Source organism: Sciurus carolinensis, chromosome 15 (assembly GCF_902686445.1).
Source record: "Sciurus carolinensis chromosome 15, mSciCar1.2, whole genome shotgun sequence".
Lineage (NCBI taxonomy): Eukaryota > Metazoa > Chordata > Mammalia > Rodentia > Sciuridae > Sciurus > Sciurus carolinensis.
In genome coordinates this window covers 22237297-22254846 of record NC_062227.1, presented here as the reverse complement: position 1 = coordinate 22254846, position 17550 = coordinate 22237297, and the positions used below count along the sequence as shown (strand labels likewise).

Genomic DNA, 17550 nt, shown 5'->3' with positions numbered 1-17550 from the left:
CAAACCTGGGGCCTAGAACTTCGAACCCCAACGCTCGAGGAGAGCCAGCTTATATCCCCCCCAGGAGGTGACGGGTAGGGCTAACGCCAATTATGCAAAGATTAGGCGAGGAGCTAGTTACCCAATCCTGGTAAAGGCAGGCACGATCAGGAGCACTCAGGAACACCTGTGCACGCGTTGTGTGCGTGGACGTAATTGGATACGGCCAATAACAAATCACCTGGGTGTGCTTATGTTAATCAACCTCCTCACCGCTGATGTGATCAAAGCAACCTCTGGCTAGCTGCCAGGTGCCATCCTGGCGCCATCCGCAGGCATAGCGCCAACGGAATCAAGAGAAAGCCATGGGCCCTGCACACACCCCCAGATAAAGCCGAGCTTCTCACTATTGGCCCATGCTGCCAGGCCCCAGACAATTCAGTAGAAGTCCAAAATCTGGTCAGTCTTCTCACTTCCTCTTCGCAGAATATAATTTTTCCTCAAGCAGAACGGGAACATTGCCTTCACACGTGGCATGCTGGTGGACCTGGTTTACTCAGCCTCAGCTGCCTTTCCAGCTGCAGCTGGTCCTGCTTCCTGGACCATTAACCCAGCTAATGTGTGGTTCTCATAACTATATCCCCCATCTGACCTTGACTGGTGACTAATTGTCATGTCAATCCCTTTGTCACCATTTAGAACCATTACCTGAAGTCCATTTAGACCCCAGTCTGCCTAGACCTGGGCCACTGCCAAAGGACTTCACTCTTTGGTTCTTTTAGCCTCATTTTCAACTCTCAAGCAGAAGCTGTTCCAGAGATCAGCCTATGGACTGGCTCAGGTGGTACTTTTCCCACCCCTTCTTATATCTTTCCATTCTCATTTTACTTCCTGATGTAAATTCTCTTAAACTCCCAGATGGGTTCACCCTCTTCATCCATATTTGTACTTTGCCCTAGTACACAGGAAACAGCCTGAACTGGGTGTTTTGCATGCTGGGAGGGAGGGAGTTGGAGTGGGGCATGGCTTTGCACCTATCTCCTTCCTCCTCTGCCCTTGACCATAGGGTTCAGCTGAAAAACTGAAAGAACAAACTATGCTATGATTTAGTTTTGTGGATTTTAAGATTTTAGATGGCCTTCTCATATATGATGCCAATATTTTTAAGATGAAGCACAATTATTATTGTTATCTTCAAATGCATGCAAGAATATTTTTCATTTTCTCAGTTTTAATTTCTAACCAAGTAACTATTTGACAGCTACAACCCATATAAACCAATTTAGACGATACCTCTTGCCAGAGTTGTAACTTAAATAACTACACTTTCCTGATCTTGATTTTCCCAATCCAGTAAATAAGGATAATATTGACCTCACCAGGGCATGGAGAAAATCAACTCAAAGGTTTTAATGCTGGATTTGTGGCTCAGGACTCTATGTTGGTCTGCTCATGTCTTCTTTGATGATAATACCAGGATAAGTCCCTTTCAGAGTTCTAAATAGCAACCTTGTATTGATATTCATCAATCTTGTTCTTTCTATGTCTCCTCCCTTGCTCAGGTATGTCTAAACTATGACCTGGGTCATGTGCTTATTTAGCCTCTTTGGAAAATGGCTGTAACTTAGCCTGAGACTTAAAATTCCAGGTCAAGTGTAATTGTATGCTGTGCCTGTCAATGTCATTAACACAGCATCACACTTTTTTAAGTAAAGGATCTTGCTGTGTGTTTCAGGCTGATCCAAAACTCCTGGGCACAAGCAATCATCCTGTCTCAACCTTGTGGACAGTCAGGACTGCAGGTATGTTCCACTGCACCTGGTAGCATCATATTTTTAAATAATAAATATTATTCGTGTGTCTTAATACAGATTATTGAAGCCCACATGATGTAAGCATCAGAAGCCAGAGAATAAACAAAAGGAGAAACAGTTCATCATCATTAGTGTAGAAGGAAAAATGATATTCAATTTTAGACCCACACACGCTGCTCCGAGAGCTGCTTCTGGAATCAGTGATGCCTGCAAAACATCTGTACACAGGTGGGTGATCCATTACCCACCCTGAGGTCCCCTTGGGACTGTGGTGTCATTGACTAATCACTTCTATTACATTCCTCACTGTTACCATCATGACTCAAAAGATGGAGCAGAATGAGAGTGAAAAATGGACATGAGATAAGGAGACATGCTGGACTGAGGATTATGGGTTGCCCTGTATTATAGTTAGTCTAATACAGCCAATAAATAAATACACAGCATAATCAATCAAAACAAGGCTTCTACTGGAAACCCATTGATTGAAAATACTAATTTTCATGTTCTGTCATGAAGCTGAATTAGTCTTTTAGAAACATTGCCTCCTGAAAGAAACCTTCCAACAAGCTAAGTTTTAAGCCTGCTATAAATTTATGCTTAATATAATATTTCTTTTCTGCAAAGGAAAAATAAGACAATTCGGTCCATGAGTAGATAGAAAAGTGCATTGGAGTTTGGCATTCATGTTGATTATAAACAAAGTCCTAAAATTAATGTGTGGTGAGGGACTGGCCTTTATGACAACGTATTAGGAAATGTACCAATAAGAAATTTGCTCAAAGGATTAACTATTTTTTTTCTGCCTTCTGCACATCTGGCTGTCACCTTATAATGAATATTTATCAGGATAATCAAATAAAGCATTTTAAGTCTACTAAAGGACTTTTATATGTTTAATTATACATAATAACAAAAATATAATAGATGATGGGATGGGCTGGGTTTTTAAAATAATAGAATAAATCACATTCTTCAAAAAGCGTGTGTTTGGAGATTTTTTGACATCTAATAGTTCTTCTTAAATCAAGATGTGAAGTCATAAAATGGGATCTCTGCACTACTTCTGGGGAACTTTAACCCATTAACCCATCAATCTGTAAACCTTTGTGCCTGGCAAGTTGCTGAGAACAAGAGCTCCATGTTAACTAAAGGTTTTCATGCACACATGCTTCCATGTCTGCTCAATGTCCTCACCTGCACTGCATGTGGTTTGGGTATGGTGTGACCTTGTCCCCCATGTGTTGAAAGCCAGTTCCCTAGTGTGTTGACATTAAAGGTGGTGGGACATTTAAGAGGTCGCGTCTAATTGGAGGTCTTTAGGTCACTGGGTTTGCTGCCCTCAGAGGGATTCGAATCATTCTCCTGGAATCACAGAGAGTTCTCCTAAGGGTGTTATAAAAAAGCAAGGCAATCCCCTGTCCTAGCTTCCTGAATTACCATGTGATTTTCCTTCATGAATCCTACCATGATGCCATCTCCCACGAAGTTCTTACCACAACTGGTGCCATGCTATGTGAACTTTCAGACTCCAAGACTGTGAATTAAATAAACTTCTTTTCTTTATTAGTTCTCCAGCCCTGGGTATTTTGTTTTAGCAACAGAAAAAAGATTAATACAGCCTTCAAACCACTTTGCCTTGCTCACCTGGCAAGAAGGCCATAATTGAGAAACAATGGTGAAAACTAGATGATCACTAAGGTACTCTGGGGCAAGGGGGCTAAGAATCCTCACATAATATCTTGACACATCAGAGAGAGAGAGAAAGAAAAGGAAGGAGGATATAATAAAAGGGAAATATTTGAGATATAGTCTCGACCTAGTTAAAACCACTGTACTCCTCCTTGACATTTTGGCTGCATGAGCCAGGAAATTCCCCTTTCTATCTAAGCCATTTCAGATTGGTTTCCTGTCACTTGCAACTGGGTCTTTACAAATAAATATGCCTCTTAACTCAGGACAGACAGCTCTGGAATTGACAATGGCTGATATTTTAATCTCTGACTGTCTGACGTGCATAATGAATATTCAGTAAGAACAATTGCTGTTTAAACATATGCCAAGATACACTGTTGAGACTTTAATATTTGGGAATTTTTATGTAAAAAATGAACTATTTCTAGAGGAATAATAAGAATACCTGTTAGGACAGCAGGTATTTTTTTTTTTTTTTAATTTTCATGGGCAGGCTCTTTTTTTCTCTTTGATCTTTTAAAAGCAAAAGGCAATACTTCTCCCACCAAAAGCACAAACAACAAAAGAAAAAATAGATAAATTGAACTTCGCCAAAATTAAAAATCTTTGTGCATCAGAGAACCCTATACAGAAAGTGAAAACCAACAGAATGGGAGAAAATATTTGTGAATCATGTAATTGATAAGGGGCAAATATTTAGGCTATATGAAGGAATATCCATGGGCTTAAGAACAACAAAACTACCTGATAAGAAAACAGGCAAAGTATTCAGGTAGTTATCTGAGCAGATAAATAGATGGCCAATAAGTTCATGAAAAGATGCTCTGAATTATTAATCATTAGGTAAAGGCAAATCCAAGCTGCAATCAGATACACTTCATCCTCCTTAGATTAGCAACCATAAACAAGGAGACAAAACCAAAAACAAAATAGTAAATATCAAATATTGATGAGGAGTTAGAACTCTGTGTATTACTGCCAAGTATGTAAAACAATGCAGCCACTGTGGCAAACAATATGGTGGTTCTTCAAAAAGTGAAACATGAAATTACCATGTGACCCAGAAATTCTGCTAGGATATACCCCAAAGAGTTGAAAGCCAGGACTCAAAAATACATCTGTGCATCAATATTTATGGCAGCATTATTCACAATAGCTAAGAGATGGAAGCAAGAGTATCCATCTTCAATCATCTTTAATCTCACCATTAATCACCGGGCATTTCTACCAGAATATGACTAACAGCAAAATTGCTATGTCAGTTAGAATGAGCATCAACAAATTGTACTTCAAAGAAGTTATTGATTCTACAACAGTGTGTAAGAGTATTTATTTTCATCAATAAGTCATATTAAGCCTTTTAATATTTACTAAAAAAATATTAAAATGTCATTGCTTTGTATTTTATTTCCTTGGTTGTGAGGGTATACATTTTTTATGTCTGTTGGTGATTTAATTAACTTTTAAAAACCCCTGTGCAGAAATTCTAGTTTCAAATAATCAGAACAAATTAATTTTTATGGATTTAACTGTATAAGAAACAAAACATCTACATGTCAAAAACTAAGAAAATACTACCATTAAATATGAAAAGATAAATGGCCATCTCTAAGTTAGGGAAAAATGTAATGTACCTGAAAATGAATGATAGAAATAGTTCACAAAAATTAAAAAGAAAATTATAAATATTCAATTTTAAAACAGGCAAGGGCATGAACAGGCGTCTTCTAGGATTCAAATAGCCAATAACTATATGATTCACTAAAAAAAATCAAAATGTGATTTCATCATTCAGCTATCCAATAGGCAAGAATTTCTTTCTTGTAATTCTTAATGTTATAAGAATTCAGAGACAGACACTTTCATACATGCTGGTAGAAAATGAATTGGTCCATTCTTTGGTAGTATTTAACTTGCCTTTAAAACTGTGTATAGCTGGGCATGGTGGTGCACACCTGTAATTCCAGTGCCTTGGGAGGCTGAGGAAGGTGGATCACAAGTTCAAAGCCAGCCTCACCAATGGCAAGGCACTAAACAACTCAGTGAGACCCTATCTCTAAATAAGATACAAAATAGGGCTGGGGATGTGGTTCATTAGTTGAGCACCCCTGGGTTCAATCCCCAGTACCAAAATAAATTAATAAATAATAAAAATAAAAATGTGAATGATACTTGCATGGCATGGTGGACACATGTCCTTATGTATATATCCAAACTCACAGCATGTGAAAATGTGAATCTTGATGTGAACTGTAGACTTTGGATAATAATGATGTGTCACAGTAAGTTCATTAATTGCAACTAATGCACCACTCTGCTTGGGTAGGTGGATAATGTGGAACATTATGCAGATTATTCACTGTACCCTTATTTATAACTGGATTAATATACATTCACTGTTCAATAATTTGAGAATGTTAAGTGTTGGTATGGCTATATGATGGATAGAATACTGTGTAGACTTTAATAATCATGATCAGATTACAAAATCACAAAAGAAGTTGTACATGACATACTAAAGACAAAAAGATCACAAACAGTGTAATACAATCTCAATTTGTGTGTCTGGGTTGAGTGTGCATGTGGCATGGAGGATGTGAGCATGCACAGAGAAAAAGACCATGAGTATGCATACAAAACATTAACTGTCCCTAGATGGCAACACAATCACACATGGTTTTTATTTTTCTTGTACATTTCCATATTGCTCAAATTTTATTTTACAGTGAGCATGTAACACTTTTTCCCTTCAATCAATAAAGCTACCCAAGAATTTCTATTGGATTAATAACTTTTGTAACATGATATTTTAATTTGCATTAGGCTAATGCTAGAAAGATGCTATGCAATGAAAATTGAATATTACCTTTTCATAATCTCATCTATTTATGTGAAAAGTAAACTATAATATATACTTGTTTCTGATAGATTATTGGAAGGTCTGATAAACTTCATTCTGGAGATGGAGACTGTATCATTCTGATGGACATAATGCAACCAAGGTTGTTTTTGAACAATGAATAACAGCAGAATCTTGTAGAGTCTGAAAAAAGACCCCAATTTTAAAGCTTTCATTTCTCACAGTCAAAAATAACTAGTTAAGTCTCATAGCGAAATTTCTTGGGCTGAAGTTACTGGATTGTGTTATTTAGAAACATGTAATTTGAGAATTAGAACAACCCTGTTCATTTTTGTTTAGGTAGCAGTTTTAAGAAGTTAAGTTAAACAGTTTAAGGTGAAAGTGTATGAGTAAGAACCATGTCTTCCTTTTAATCCAACTGCAGTTTCTAAAATTATTTTTAATATACAAAGAAGCTGAATATTAGCCAGATACCCAGTGCAGCAGAAAACTTACTTGTCTTGATGAGAAAAAAGAGTTGGGGAAACTACATGATTTCATATTTTTAAAAATGATAGCAAATGGCTTCTTGTATGAATTACTTAATTTGGACATGTTGAGCCCTATTGTTTGGGCTCATTGCTTTGATCTAAACTCTGGACTTTTAAGTTGTATGTGGGCAAACTTGCCATGAGCTTGTGTTTGGGACCACTTAAAGAGTTATGGAGCCACAAATAGCCTCCTTTAATTTCTTCCTTCAAAAAAAAAATGTTTTCCATCATTGAACTATTTCTTCCTGCTTTTGAATAAACTGTGTCACGGAAAAAACTGTCAAACTATAGGAAATCATACCTTCAGTTTCCAAAGGTGTTTTAAAATTAAAAAAAAATTTTTGATTGACATATCTTAATTGTAGATATTAATGGGGTACAGGAATAATTCAATACATGTACACACATGCAAATGATCAAATCCAGCCTCCCTTACTCACCCCTCCACTTCCCAACCTCTAATAAATAGAAAATGTCTTTCTTTAGAAAACCCTTTCCTCTGGATTTAGAATTACTCCCTGTATATAACAGGGTCACAGTCCTCACAGACAGAATAAATTCCTGGTTGAATTCAGACAGGCTTTTAGCTAATATTTGTTATCTTTTTTTTCCTAGCAGATATGCTTCACAGTTAGAGGGAAAACTTGAGTCATTTAAGCCTTGACAGATTTTCTGTTGCTTTGCCCATCATCCTTGGGAAGTACTAAAAGGAAAGAAGGATCAGGGTCTTTCTTCTCTCCCCAATGCTTTAAGTTGGGACTCCTTTAGGATCAGGCAGTCTGAAACCATCTTCTCTTTTCTTCCCGTATCTTCTTCCCAGATGATTGTCTAAGTTCCTGAAAAGGATTATCTTTATGCTTCTGTCTCCCAAATGTATGTCTTCACTGAGATCTTTCCACTGAGAAATAAATCAACAGGCCCAACTTCTATAGAGACACCATCCTAGACCAGTGTATTGGTTGTTTAGTGAGCTTTTTTGCTGCTGTAACTTAAAAAAAAAACCTGACAAGAAACATGGCAAGACCCTGTCTCAAAATAAAAAACAAAAAGGACTGTGTATGTTGCTCCATGGTGAAGTGCTGCTGGGTTCAATCCTCAGCATCAAAAGAAAATTAAAAAGAAAAAGAAATAAGAATAAAAGAAAGGAAAGCATGTTTAAGTTGATTGGTAATTTCCATGAAATCGTACTCATGGATTTCCAGGGGCAAATGACATTTCCTGGTCTCCCTTGACACATTGACTGTTTAGACAAAAGCTCTTCTTCCAGTGCACTTGAGCAGATTCCATCATAAGCCCCTTTCCAGTTTTCCCTGTGCCCTATGGAGGAAAGGACTCTTGTTCTATTGATATTTTTCTAGCATTGTATTCATAATACCTATAAATTGCTAACTATATGTAACATACTATAATAAGAACTTGGATTTTAGAACCAGATAGAACCTGGTTTTCCAATTTCTTTCCAGTGTGGTAGGAGGTTTGATGCAAAACTTGACCAAGATGCATTAGAAGCTGTAGTCACAAAATATCTTTTGGAGTTGCACTGGGACAAGGCTAGGATTCAGGATCTCTCCTCAGCCCCACCTGCTGGCTCAGGTGCACAGGCAGGCAGTCCCATGTGCTGGCCCTGGGGAGGTTTGGCCTTGGCAGCACCAGGGCACTGCTCCAGGGGCAGAGATGGCTGTGCAGAGCCTTCCTGTGCACTGCCCTTTAGAAATGCAAGTCCTCGCTCTTCTTGACGTTGATCAAAACTAAAGATAGGAACTTCCAGAGCCACAGGGACTCTCTGTCATATGAGTACTGAGGTTGCCAGTAGCAGCAGTCAGTATGTTCCTCCAGCACAGCCAGAATCAAAGGGTGAGCCCACTCCCGGGGGCCTTGTGAGTGATAGAGCCAGGAGAAAATGAGGATAGCTGCAGACATTGCTTTGCAGCCGAGGGGCCTGGCCTTGTAACTCTTTGCCTGATTTTGGCTTTGGGCAAGCTCCCAATTTATCTTTGTTTAAATTCCCACTCTGTAAAATGGAGATAATAATGTACCCACATCTGGGGTTGCTGTGAGGGGTGAAAGATTGAATTTGTGGAGTGGTGCGGAGGTCAGCATAGGCCTGGTCAGATGCTCCATCCCTGAGACATGGGAGCCAGAGGGACCAGCACACCACAGCTACAACACTCCTGCAGTGCCTCTGGTAGTGTTGTTTTGGCTACCACTTGGTGGCAGAAACTTCTGGGATATTTTAGTAACTTAACAGAGTGCTATTATACAAGTGTTGGGCAGCTTGCTATTAAAAAAGTTACGTGAAAAAGTTTCAGATGTACATTTTTGGAATACAGCAAATCAAGTGCGTCTACCAAGTCTAGTCATTGACTGAAACTCCTGGATTCCCTGTTAAATTCTTAGCTGTGATCATGCCAGTGGATGGGAGCACCTCCATTCCCTGAAGATGGAATGCTGAGGTGGGCTCTGCTCAGCTGTGATGCTGTCCATCTTGACATTGTATGACATCACCAGTGTCTTTGTCCTCTCTTAACACAGGTGTTCTTTGATGAAGGAGTGACTAATCGCCTGGCCTGCTAGGTTCTGAGGACTTAGGTACAGACTGCTAGCTGTGCTTCTCTCCAGGTCCCTAGCAGGTTCCAGTTCCCCATAGAAAGCTACTCTACCCCCCAAATCCTGGTGATTTCCAAGTTGAAAAGAGTTCTCTGCTTAATTTTATTCTTTCCCACCCAAAGTTACTAAATGGAGAAGATTGTCTCTAAACTGTCTTGTGCATGCTCATCATGTGCCTGCATAGGAAGGATGTGGCCCTGTCCTCCAGGAGCCTTTGACTGTGTCACTTGGAGGGAAAAGACGGTCTCTGGGGAGATGTTTGTGCAAGGTGCTGATGGAATTGCTGGGGATCATGGGGGATGTGGGGCTTCCCTGAGGAAGGTACAGGATGTGGGGTGTTAGTGCCCCCTTAGACTCTCAGGTATTTGCCAGATGAATGAACAAACACTGACCACAGGGACAGAGTACTGAGTAGAGGCACTTAGTGGGTGTTCAGAGGGGTCCTCCCTATATTGCTCAATCCTGTAGTAAGGGGTTTAGAAAAGGGAAGAGAAACGGGACTAGGAGGGTTCTGATTCCTGCTATGAAGATACTTTGGTGAAGTTTGGAGGAGGAAAGACAGTGGTCCCCATGGATTAGTGAATAGGGGAGCCAAGCCACAGCTCTGCCTCTTGGTGAATGGTCCTTTAGGGGAAGGAGGGCTGTTGGCCAGAGTTAGCAGAGGAGGCCCGTGGGTGGGAGGACATGGGCCTTGGCCTTGAACAGGGAGAAGGGAGAAGGGAGGACATTCCAGCCTGGAACAAAGTCTGGAGGCTGGAGTGAGTGTGATCTTGCAAAGGGCAGAGGACCTTGACCTCTTTGGAGCCAGAAGGAACTATTAGGGAGAGAAACTGGAAATCACGAGGGATGAGGATGGTTAGGGTCAGGCTGAGGCTGTTCCCCAAGAGGGTCACTGCCTCAGCAAGCCAGTACTGTGCATTCACTCTTTGCTGATGCTGGGAACAGTCAAGTCATGCTCTTAGTGGGGAAGGGAAAGCAGAATTCAGGGTGCATCATTACAGGTCAGGCGGGCTGCCCAGGCATCACACATGCTGGTGCTAGGCTAGTGACACTGATGAGCAAGTGCACTGACATGTGGAGTCCCCAAGGTCACAGGGCAGTGCAGGGCAGGGATAGGACCCAAGTTGAGTCCCAAGCCCAAGGAGTCTCTGCAGTGTCAACTCTTCACTTACCCAGTTCCTTAGGAGCATGTGTGAGCCTTTCACACACAGGGACAGGAAAGGTGGAGGAAGTAGACCCTTTTGGTTCAAGTGTGCTTCTCCATTATCTGGAGCTCATGGTTCTAAATGTCAGATATAGAGTAGCTGGGCTTTTGCCTGGAAAGAATTTAACCCTTCAGGGTTTGCATTGTGAAGAAACCTGTCCTCTGAAGATGAATTTTTGTTATCTCCTTGGATTTCAGTGATGTGGAAGTAAATTTTTATGCTGTTGGAGACACATTTTCCTTTCTGCTTAGTAAAGGATCTAATGAGACTGGAAACCTGGTTCCATGGGACTATGTTGGTTTGGACCAACAGGTGGAGGTGGACTGAGGTGCTGTGTATGGTTCAGCAGGGATGGGAAATGGCAATGGAAGTCAGGAAGCAAACAAGAATTCTAATGCAGAGGTTAAGGACAGGGTGGAGGTGGACCAACGTCAGGGGAAGGACCCTGGGAAGGTACAGGGTCTGGGGTTCCTGGAGGAGCTACAACTCCCCCTTCTCCCAGCTGGTGATTCCCCACCAGGTCATTTTGGATTTGTACCTGAGGGGTTGATGTGACTTAGGATATCCCTTGAAATGTCCCTGCCTCCTTTTGCTGTTTGTCAGGGGGAGCCTCTGGGCTGTTGCTGAGACCTGCTGGTCTTCAGTGAGCATTTGTGAACCTTGGGAAGGGGATCTCACCATCCCACTTTCAGCAAGGAGCCTGCTGTTCATCAGGTGCTCCCCTGCAGCATGGCAGCATGGTGAGGGCAGGATTGGGCCAACAGCAGCCCTGGGCCAAGCTTCTGCCAGGTGCTGGGCAGTTTGCTGAAGAATGTGCAAGGTGTGCGCTTCTGACCTGATGTTCCTGGAGGGATCTCGGGAGCAGTGGCATGCTGGCCTGGCTTTTGAGCATCCATGTGAGGCATTGCTGGGCCTTTCTTAGCTTACAGCACACAAACCTTCACTGAGAGCATGGGGTGCAACAAAACTGGCCTATAACCTGAGGGAGAGTTCAGATCAAAATAGCTTTGTTTAAATACATCCTTCCTTTATACATCATTTGTTTCATGTGTTCTCTTTGGTATTAGAATCCAAAAATTGAAGTTTGTGGATGTTTTAGCCAGCTTTTTTAGTGCTGAGACTTAAGGACCCAACCAGAACAATTGCAAAGGAGGAAAAGTTTATTTGAGGGCTCAGTTTCAGGGCTTGAGGTGAGACTAATATCATGGCAGAAGAGTGTGGCACAGGGAAAACCTCACATAATACAGAAGCAGAGAAAGAGAGAGAGGACTCCACTTACCAGATATATACAAATATATACCTCAAAGGTACTCCCCTGGGCTGGGAAGATAGCTCAGTTGGTAGAGTGCTTGCCTTGCAAGCACAAGGTCCTGGGTTCGATCCCCAGCACCACATTAAAAAAAAAAAAAGCCACTCCCCCAATTCCCACCTCCTCCTGCCACACCCCACCACTTCAGTTAATCCCTATCGAATGAATTCACTGCTTGGGTTAAGACTCTACAACCCCATCATTGCTCCTCTAAACCTTCTTGCATTGTCTCCATGTAAAGTTTTGGAGGACACCTCACATCCAAACCATAGCACTGGGTTTCCATTTCATCCATATTTTGTTTGACATTGTGAACATTTTGATTGAAGATGGTTAACTGAATTATCTTCGAAGCTGTTGAATCTGGGATTTGTGCTATTACACTATCAAAGAGAAGGGATGTGTTTGCAGGGTAGGGAGCCTCATTTCCTTCCCACTCCTGCTTGGCTAACATCAGATCCAGGACAGGATGGGGAAAGTCAGCATGGCAGGAACTGAATGACTGGAAATGGAAGTTCAGCATGGCCCTGAGATGTGGCAGGTGTCATGCTGAATTAATCTAAGCCCAGAGCTTGCAGATGAACTCCAGGGGACTGGAAACTGAAGCTGTAGGTAAAATAATGGCAGTAGCAGCAGGTGAGGAATGCCAGCCTCTGACCCTCCAGGGGCCTATTATGCTTTGCTGTCTTTATGCACACATGACAGACCTCAGGAGTCCAAGATCAGTTGTTGTCCTTATTTGGAAGAAAGATTTAGAACAGGGGTGGGGATGGGTGGTAAGAAAGTTGACTGAGATGGGGACCCTGTGCTTACAGCAGGGGACACTCTCCAGGTGCACAGAGCTCAGTCTTCTCAGCTCCAGGTACTATTGTGAGAGTTAGTGGTGCTGCAGGGCACATTCTGGGAAGAAGAGACTCAGTCCTGTGTCCTCCTGGCCTGCCTGGGACATGGGTAGACTTGGGGATGAACTAACTAGGCCTGAACTTCCCCAGAAGTTCTGTAGACTGCAACTAGGGGACAAGGAGGTCCCACTGGTCTGTGCTTAGGTTACTCCACCAGTCATGTGACAGAAGGGGAGGGAGTTGCTCATCTGCCCACCATGGAGTCACTGTGTGAGGATACACCAAGAGTTGGTTCTTTTGAACTATTTGTGGGAAGAGTAGGTGTGACTCACTGAGTAAAAAAATTGAAAAATACAGACCACAAGTTATTTTGTTGTATGTGCCTCTGGGCTCTCAGCAACTCCACAGTCCCCTCCTCTTCATGAGGAATTGGGCTCTGGGTGAATGTTCTGAAGTCCCTGTGGGTGCTGGGATGGAGAATGGTGAAGAATAAAGGCACAATTCTCAGCCTCAAATCATTTTATTGTGTGGCAGCAGAGTCCACTCGAGGTGACTAGGGTGGGATGGACTGTGGGGGAAGACTCCACAGAGGGGAGGCATTGTATGGAGCTCAGTCTTCTCAGCTCCAGATAAGTGTGTTACTTACCTGGCCATAAGTCCCATGAGGAGAGTATCAGTTTGTTCCGCATTAAGTCCTGTGCCTCACATACCTTTGGTACACAGCTGGTGTTTATTGAGCATTCATCAGTGGCAGGAAGGTGTTGCCAGACCCTCAGAGGTTGAGAGTTAGGGAAGCTTCAGTGGGGAACAGGTCAGCTGGCAGTGCTGACATATGGAGCTGAGTTTTAGATCCTGGAACCATGAAGGACTTTTGAAGATTCATCTAAGCCTCTCTCCTTCCCTCTCTGCATGGAAAAGATGAAGAAATAGTCAGCAAGATGGAGCATCTTGTCAAGTGATGGCCAAGAACTTACTGATGGGGAAGAGGCCCAGCCTGCAGTGCAAGCCCAGCATACTCAGTGTATGTGGATTTACATGCTTGGTTTTGGCCCCCACTTTACAGCTGAAGGGACAGAAATACACAGACAATAGACTTGTATGAGGTCCCACCTATTTGGCTCAGGGCCATTTCTGTGCATCTCCCCTTGTGAGAGTCAGTGGTCAGCATCCTCATTATAAAGGGCTGGGATGGCCCCCAGATTTGAATGAGATATCAGAATCTCACTTAGCCCATTTCATTGCATCTGCAGAACTGTAATTAAGGTATCTCAAAAGGGTCATCTTTCATCCTTGTCTTTGAAGCTGATAGAGAATGCGACAGAGCTTCTTGGCATCCTTTTTCAGCTTTGGATAAAACATTAGATTGAGTGCGTGGACTTGCCAGGAAGGACACTGCCAGGAACTGTTCCTTCTGCTGACTGGTGTGGCATGGCTGGCTCACTCTAAACTTAGGAGGGTGTAAAAGGGCAGGTGTGGGCTTTTGCCTCCAGGGTCAAGGGTCAAGGACCCAGTCATTCTGTGGGTAAAATCCAGGGTATTGTGGCAAGTGGTCCCAGTAGCATACAGTTCTGGGGTTCCTGGGATGGGCCTGGTCAGCATATAGCAGAAAGAAAAATGGAGACTGGGCACTGTGTTTTAGCTCTACATCGTGGCCTGAGGGGGGCATCCCAGGTGGTCTCTGTCTCTTTCTCACTGCAGAATCTTTGTGACTATACATTTTCAAAGCTGTTTCCTTTTCTTCAAAACAGACACTAATGTTACTCACTGGGTGGGATTTTCTTGTGATATGGGGTGACACAGGTAGAGCTGTAGGCACCCTGCCTGGTAAAACTCACCAATGCTGTATTATGATGTGACTGATGATGACACACTCTGGCACCTGTGGCCAAATGGCTTTCAGTCTAGCTGAGGACGAGAGCCCTGAGGGTTTCAATTAGCTTTGAATAAGTTGTGTGTATGGGAGAACTTCGTGATCAGACTCAAGTGGCCCCCAGAATGGAGAGTGAGGAAGATCTTGCATGGGGTTCAGAAAAGTTCCGCCTGCCTGCCAGTCCTCCTGAAGGGGAACACCCTTGGTGGTCTGGCATGAATGGCTGCAACATTCCCCGAAAGAGAGACAACCGGCTGGCTTCCAAATTCTGGAAGAGAGAATATGGCAAAGGCAAGTCCCTCTCTCCCATTCTGTGGTTCCTATTCATACCTACTCCCCTCCTCCCTTCTAATATTTTGACTTTTATTGGCACGTGTTCTTATATACGGCATCTCTGTTTAACCTACATGATGTTGCATCCCATGCCATCCTGTTTCAGTTCAACTTGGATTGTGTCCACCCAGGCCTGCACATCCTTGTACCATTGTGGTGCTGGGCCAGGCAGTGAAACATGCTTTCCCCAGGAGTAGTCCTCTGTCTTCCCAAGGACATAAGACAACATTTTTGTGGGAATAGAAGTCAGCAGCAGCAGACGTGGAGCAAGCTGGCGGGTGAACCAGGCTGCCTACATCGCGGAGGTAGGGTGTGCGCAGCTATCCCGCCCAGCCAGCAGGCCAGGGACAGACATCATAACTGAGCGACCCTGCCTGATCTCTGCACCTAGCCATCACTGGTTGGTCACAGTCGCAGAGCGAACTGGCAGGCGAGTCAGGCCGCTTGCATGGCGGAGGTAGCAAGCAGGCACCCAACCTGCCTGCCTTGCGGAGCTGGGCAGTGGGTAGCCAACCCTCCCAACCACCAGGTCAAAGACAGACGCCATCACTGAACAACCCTGCCCGACCACAATGCCGAGGTTTGTTGCCATCACGGAGTTAGCCAGAGGCTTCTTTATAGGCTGGTGCAGGCATTTTGAATTACTCCTGAGTGTGTGGCCATCATCATTGTAAGGGCAACTCCCTTCCTGAGACACCTACAGGAGGCTAGAGGACATTTGACAAGACCCTGGAGCCAAGAAGAGGAGGTGTTGAGAGACTCGGTACCAACTCAGAGCCACCAGGGAATATACCCCACCTGAAGGCCACCAGCACTAGAGGGGCAGCTTCCTAGTAGAGCACCACATTATCAAGTTCCTCCAAGACTTCAGGCTACTGAAGGCTAAGAGGTGAGTTATTGGAAATCTACAGAGACAATATTAGTCAATACAGGAAATCTGCTATATCCCAGAGTTTCACTATTAGAGGGGTAGATACCTGAACAATATGAGAAAACAAGGGAAGAAAATGTCCCAAACAAACCTAGATGGTATAGCAAAAAAATCCAATGACAGCATGGCAGAAAAATGTCAGAAAGGGAGTTCAGAATGTACATAATCAAAACAATCAGGGAAGAAAACGAGGAGATGAAAGAGCAAATGCAGGCATCGAAGGATGAGATGAAAGGACAAATGCAGGCATTGAATGATCACACCAATCGACAGTTAAAAGAGCAAATACAGGAAACAAAAGATCATTTCAATATAGAGTTAGAGATATTGAAAAAAACCCAAACAGAAATCCTTGAAATGAAGAAAACAATAAACCAAATTAAAAACTCCATAGAAAGGATAACAAATAGGCTAGAACATCTGGAAGACAGAACCTCAGATATTGAAGACAAAATATTTAATCTTGAAACAAAGTTGACCAAACAGAGAAGACGGTAAGAAATCATGAACAGAATCTACAAGAACTATGTGGGATATCATGAAAAGGCCAAATTTAAGAATTATTGGGATTGAGGAAGACTTAGAGAAACAAACCAAAGGAATGAACAATGTATTCAATGAAATAATATCAGAAAATTTCCCAAATCTGAAGAATGAAATGGAAAATCAAGTCCAAGAGGCTTATAGGACTCCAAATACACAAAATTACAACAGACCCACACCCAGGCACATTATAATGAGGTGTCACCACTGCTACCATGGCCTTCTTGTCAGACCTCCCCACAGTGCTGCTCCTTACCTGGCTGATTCAGCTTAGAGTAAGAGAGACTCAGGTGTGCCACAGTCCATGCCACCAGGAGGACTGTGCCCTTTTCTGCAAAAGCAGGTGCAAGTCCATCTATTCTCTAGGAGCTTCCAGCTGGCTCTAAATAGAAAATCCCAGATGATCAGTTGGGTAGAGACTGTTAGAAAAGCCATTATGGACAAGAGGTTGGCTGAGAGTTTTGAAGACAGAGGGCAAGGAGAATATGATGGATCCCTTTTATGACCCACTTCTTGTGTCACTCCAGCATCCACTGCCTTGGACACTTTCACATCAGCAAAAGGATGATTTTCAACTCAGATTAGTCTAACATTTTCTCAGTTATCCTTTTTTTTATTTATCATTAAGATGAGCTAGTTTTTCCTTTCATGGTGAAAAGACGTAGTCAAAGCTTATGCCTCTCCTGATAAAGCTGAGTCTGAGCTCTACCATTGAGCCTTTCTACCTGGAACTATTTGAGTTGCCTTTAGCTTCAGTCCAGCACTGTGGCTACAGACTCTAACTATTCTAAGCCTCTCTTGCTTCATCTGCAGAACCACTGTTATCACTACTGCATGAGGGCATGACAATATTTGGAATTATGAAACACTAGGGATGAAGCCTGGCACATGGTAGGTGCCCAGTAAGGGGGAAATAGTGTTTATTACTATAATTTGGAAATAATAATTCAGCATATGATGACCCCCAAACAGAAAGCTTTACTTAGATGTCACCTAGTCTGAGAAGCTGTCCCTGGCCCCTTGGGCTGTGTG

The 17550-nt window shown here is 42.8% G+C and overlaps 1 pseudogene; it reads right to left on the bottom strand.

Moving 5' to 3' along the window:
- LOC124965339 (60S acidic ribosomal protein P2-like) overlaps nucleotides 1-15636 on the bottom strand; it is an 85246-nt pseudogene extending 69610 nt beyond the window's left edge.
- Between the last annotated feature and the right edge of the window lie 1914 nt (nucleotides 15637-17550).